Here is a 6,242-nt window from a genome sequence, read left to right as displayed (position 1 = left end):
ATTGGCGACCACGCTCTGGAAGTGGTTCAGAGGTTCACCGACCTAGGCTCAACTATCACCAGTAACCTGTCTCTAGATGCAGAAATCAACAAGCGTATGGGAAAGGCTTCCACTGCTATGTCCAGACTGGCCAAGAGAGTGTGGGAAAATGGCACACTGACATGGAACACAAAAGTCCGAGTGTATCAAGCCTGTGTCCTCAGTACCTTGCTCTATGGCAGCGAGGCCTGGACAACGTATGTCAGCCAAGAGCGACATCTCAATTCATTCCATCTTTGCTGCCTCCGGAGAATACTTGGCATCAGGTGGCAGGACCGTATCTCCAACACAGAAGTCCTCGAGGCAGCCAACATCCCCAGCTTATACACACTACTGAGTCAGCGGCGCTTGAGATGGCTTGGCCATGTGAGCCGCACGGAAGATGGCAGGATCACCAAAGACACATTGTACAGCGAGCTCGCCACTGGTATCAGACCCACCGGCCGTCCATGTCTCCGCTTTAAAGACGTCTGCAAACGTGACATGAAGTCCTGTGACATTGATCACAAGTCGTGGGAGTCAGTTGCCAGCGTTCGCCAGAGCTGGCGGGCAGCCATAAAGGCGGGGCTAAAGTGTGGCGAGTCGAAGAGACTTAGCAGTTGGCAGGAAAAAAGACAGAGGCGCAAGGGGAGAGCCAACTGTGTAACAGCCCCGACAAACAAATTTTTCTGCAGCACCTGTGGAAGAGCCTGTCACTCTAGAATTGGCCTTTATAGCCACTCGAGGCGCTGCTCCACACACCACTGACCAGCTCCAGGCGCTTACCCATTGTCTCTCGAGATAAGGAGGCCAAAGAAAGAAAGCAGCATATTTGTATGCAGCAATCTATAATGATGCTGTATTCACATGTTCTAAGGTAGTAAATTTCATTGTTATGAAATGCAAGGTATGATTTCATCTAGCTATGGCATGTGCAAGGATGTCATGAAGCTAGGCTCAGTGATTGTGGATTAGGCATTCTCATTGTCATTGCAGTTCAGAGACTGTATTTTCTGGACTTGTGTCTATACAATGAGAATCTATGAAGGCCCAGTGCACATGGCAAGAAGTTGCTAAGATGAACTGAGGGTTCAGGGGCTTTCAGATCAAGGAGGAGTCCCATAAAAATTCATCAACCATGAAAAAGATGTCAAGCCAATAAACAATGAAGGCTACATTTGGAAAATTAAGCTGGGGTGACTTACATTTCTGAATGATATCCTTCAGCAGTCTTGAACATGCATCTTAACAATTCACCTTCCTTAGGGACATGAACACAGAAAAGTGTGAGATGAAACATTTTGTTAGAAGAATGAGGAAAGACAATGCAAGCTAAATTGTACAAGTTTAAAGGGGGTGCAAAAAGACAAGAGACTTGGAGGCCCTTGTGTATGAATCTTTAAAGGTGGCAGAATAGTTAACAAAGCAGTTCATAAAATATGAAGCATAATAAAGCGTGTGGGATCCTAGCTTTTATAAATAGAGGCACAGAGTACAAAACCCAGGAAGTTATGCTAAACCTATATAAAACATTAGTTCGTCTCCAGTTGTCCAATTCTGGACACCACATCTTCGGAAGTACATGAAAACTTTAGAGAGGGTACAGAAGAGATATAAAGAACAAAGAACAAAGAAAATTACAGCACAGGAACAGGCCCTTCGGCCCTCCAAGCTTGTGCCGATCCAGATCCTCTATCTAAACATGTCGCCTATTTTCTAAGGGTCTGTATCTCTTTGCTTCCTGCCTATTCATGTATCTGTCTAGATACATCTTAAAAGACGCTATCATGCCTGTGTCTACCACCTCCACTGGCAACGCGTTCCAGGCACCCACCACCCTCTGCGTAAAGAACTTTCCACGCATATCCCCCCTAAGCTTTTCCCCTCTCACTTTGAACTCGTGACCCCTAGTAATTAAATCCCCCACTCTGGGAAAAAGCTTCTTGCTATCCACCCTGTCTATACCTCTCATGATTTTGTACACCTCAATCAGGTCCCCCCTCAACCTCCGTCTTTCTAATGAAAATAATCCTAATCTACTCAACCTCTCTTCATAGCTAGCGCCTTCCATACCAGGCAACATCCTGGTGAACCTCCTCTGTACCCTCTCCAAAGCATCTACATCCTTTTGGTAATGTGGCGACCAGAACTGCACGCAGTATTCCAAATGTGGCCGAACCAAAGTCTTATACAACTGTAACATGACCTGCCAACCCTTGTACTCAATACCCCGTCTGATGAAGGAAAGCATGCCATATGCCTTCTTGACCGCTCTCTTGACCTGCGTTGCCACCTTCAGGGAACAATGGACCTGAACACCCAAATCTCTCTGTACATCAATTTTCCCCAGGACTTTTCCATTTACTGTATAGTTCACTCTTGAATTGGATCTTCCAAAATGCATCACCTCGCATTTGCCCTGATTGAACTCCATCTGCCATTTCTCTGCCCAACTCTCCAATCTATCTATATTCTGCTGTATTCTCTGACAGTCCCCTTCACTATTCGCTACTCCACCAATCTTAGTGTCGTCTGCAAACTTGCTAATCAGACCACCTATACTTTCCTCCAAATCATTTATGTATATCACAAACAACAGTGGTCCCAGCACGGATCCCTGTGGAACACCACTGGTCACACGTCTCCATTTTGAGAAACTCCCTTCCACTGCTACTCTCTGTCTCCTGTTGCCCAGCCAGTTCTTTATCCATCTAGCTAGTACACCCTGGACCCCATGCGATTTCACTTTCTCCATCAGCCTACCATGGGGAACCTTATCAAACGCCTTACTGAAGTCCATGAATATGACATCTACAGCCCTTCCCTCATCAATCAACTTTGTCACTTCCTCAAAGAATTCTATTAAGTTGGTAAGACATGACCTTCCCTGCACAAAACCATGTTGCCTATCACTGATAAGCCCATTTTCTTCCAAATGGGAATAGATCCTATCCCTCAGTATCTTCTCCAGCAGCTTCCCTACCACTGACGTCAGGCTCACCGGTCTATAATTACCTGGATTATCCCTGCTACCCTTCTTAAACAAGGGGACAACATTAGCAATTCTCCAGTCCTCCGGGACCTCACCCGTGTTTAAGGATGCTGCAAAGATATCTGTTAAGGCCCCAGCTATTTCCTCTCTCGCTTCCCTCAGTAACCTGGGATAGATCCCATCCGGACCTGGGGACTTGTCCACCTTAATGCCTTTTAGAATACCCAACACTTCCTCCCTCCTTATGCCGACTTGACCTAGAGTAATCAAACATTTGTCCCTAACCTCAACATCCGTCATGTCCCTCTCCTCGGTGAATACCGATGCAAAGTACTCGTTTAGAATCTCACCCATTTTCTCTGACTCCACGCATAACTTTCCTCCTTTGTCCTTGAGTGGGCCAATCCTTTCTCTAGTTACCCTCTTGCTCCTTATATATGAATAAAAGGCTTTGGGATTTTCCTTAACTATATACTGGAATGGTTCAATTAGGGGGAGGTGTTGGTGAAGTGGTAATATCACTGGTCTAGTAATCCAGAGGCCCAGGCTAGTGTTCTGGGAACAAGGGTTCGAATAACGCCATGGCAGATGGTGAAATTTGAATTCAATTAATAAATCTGGAATTTGGATTGTCAATTATTGTAGAAACACATCTGGTTCACTATCCGCTGTCCTTCCCTGATCGAGCCTGCATGTGACTCCAGACCCACAGCGATGTGGTTGACTCTTAAATACCCTCTGAAATGGCCTCGCAAACCACTCTGTTCAAGGGCAATTAAGGATGGGGCAATAAATGCTGGCCTGGCCAGCGATGCCCACATCCCACAAACGAAAAAAAAGAGCAATTCCAGTTGTGTGGATAGACTGAGAAAACTGCAATTCTTCTCCTTAGAGCAGAGAAGGCTAAGAGGAGATTTGATTGAAGTGTTTAAAATCAAGAGCGGTTTAGATTGAATAAATAAAATGAAGCTGTTTCCAATCAATGAAGGGTTAATAACCAGAGGGAAAGGATTTAAGATAATTAGCAAAAGAACTGGAGGCGACATGTGGAAAAATCTTTTTACACAACAAGTGGTGAGGAGTTAGAATGCACTGCCTGATAGGGTGGACATAGATTCGATAGTAGCCTCCAAAATGAAATTGGATAAATACTAGAAGGAGAAAAAAATTGCAGAGATATGAGGAAAGAGCAGGAGAGTGACGAATTGAATTGCTCTTTGAAAGAGCGGGCGCAAATTTGATAGACTGAAAGGTCTTGTTCTGTGCTGTAACATTCTATGATTCTATGAAGGATATACTTAATAGATGAAGTTTGAAGTATTTATTTTAATCTTTCAATTTAATTAATTAAGTACTTTTATTAATGATTGATTGTAAAAATAACTGTCTGTTGCATAGTTGAAGTGTGGCATTCAGAGGCATTCAGAAACTCCAGGATACTCGTGCCCAAGAAGTTGTAAATGAAAACAGGTCACCTGAAATGTGTCATATTTTATGATGTATATCAAATGTTGCGTCATCTCTGATTACAGTCAAGTACTTTGTAGGTCATGGACAGAAAAATAAAAGCTATCAGGATATGACTGAGGTAAAACATATACCAGCTGGTGTTTTTATGGTGTTCAACTTCTCAAATCCTCAAAAAGATCCCCTTTTTCGAGCACCAAAGATCATCACATACAGTGGTACTAAAGAGCAGCCAGATACAGAGTCCTTGGGGGTGAAATAGGCCTTGAATAGTCACAAAGCAGCCGTCCCTCTCAACCCCAGGCGGCGAGTAATTTATTTCCTGACTCCCCAAAGCCTGTCCACCATCTACAAGGCACAAGTCAGGAGTGTAATGGAATACTCTTCATTTGCCTGGATGAGCGCAGCTCTAACAACACTCAAGAAGCTTGACACCATCCAAGATGAAGCAACCTGCTTGATCGGCATCCCATCCACTAACTTAAACATTCACTTCCTCCACCATTGACGTACAGTGGCAACAGTGTGTACCATCTACAAGATGCACTACAGCAACTCACCACGCCTCCTTCGACAGCACCTTCCAAGCCCACAACTTCTACTACCTAGAAGGAGAAGGGCAGCAGACACATGGGAACACCACCACCTGGAAGTTCCCCTCCAAATCACGCACCATCCTGACTTGGAGCTGTATCGCCATTCCTTCACTGTTGCTGAGTCGAAATCCTGGAACTCCCTTCCTAACAGCACTGTGGGAGTACCCACACCAGATGGACCGCAGCAGTTCAAGAGGCAGCTCAACCTTCTCAAGGGCAATTAGGGATGAGCAACAAATACTGGCCTTGCCAGCGATACTCACATCCCATGAAAGAATAAAAATATTCATCCAATTTTTGTTTTCCATTGAATTCAATACAAAGAAAATCAGGCGGTGTATATAAAGTGCTGTGGACGCGCTATCACCTATTACACTACCGCCCAAGAGCAACTTCTCCCCTTCCCCCCCCATGTGTCTATTAGTTAATGATGTGAGTGAGGCCACACTGGTGAGGTGCAGGTCACATGTGCTGAAGACAGAAAAGAAAGTGAGTGCAAGAGGTGATCAGATCTTGGGCAAAGATCAGATGCGTTCCACTCCTTTAACTGGTTGCCTTGCTATAGACCCATATGATTCCTTCGAACATAAGAACAAATGAAATAGGAACAGGGGTAGGCCATATGGCCCTCTGGAGTCTGTCCAGCCTTTCAATAAGATCGTGGCTGATCTTCTACCTCAACTTTACTTTCACATCAGCATATCTTTTGATTGTCTTAGTCCAAAAATCTATCAGTCCCAGTCGATGAACTTTTCAACAGAGGATGTTACAACACATGTAATATGTTGCACAGGTACTCGATTCTAAACCCAGAGTGCTATAAGTTATAATACATGGGTCAGAATTTACGTAAGGTTGGAGGCCCTGTCAACCAGCTTAAACATTGGGGGAGATCCCATCTCCGTCAGGCCTGGGAGCCAGGCAGAGATCTTACGTGTCCCAGGCCCTTAATTAGCCTCAGGCGGAACCTCCGCCCCTCTGAGGCAGGGGTCCTGCTTCCAGGAGCTGCCGGCCAAACAGCAGGCTGGCGATTCCTCAGCTCCAGCAGCACCAATGGGGGCGGTGGCACCCAGCTGCAGGAGGATCACGGACGCCGGTGTCGAAAATGGTAAGTGGGGTTTTGGGCCTCACCCGGGACAATCAGCTGGGTCCCGGCGAGGGGCGTGGGG

This window comes from Heterodontus francisci, chromosome 12 (genome assembly GCF_036365525.1).
Source record: "Heterodontus francisci isolate sHetFra1 chromosome 12, sHetFra1.hap1, whole genome shotgun sequence".
Classification (NCBI taxonomy): domain Eukaryota; kingdom Metazoa; phylum Chordata; class Chondrichthyes; order Heterodontiformes; family Heterodontidae; genus Heterodontus; species Heterodontus francisci.
Note: the sequence above shows the minus strand (reverse complement) of the source record.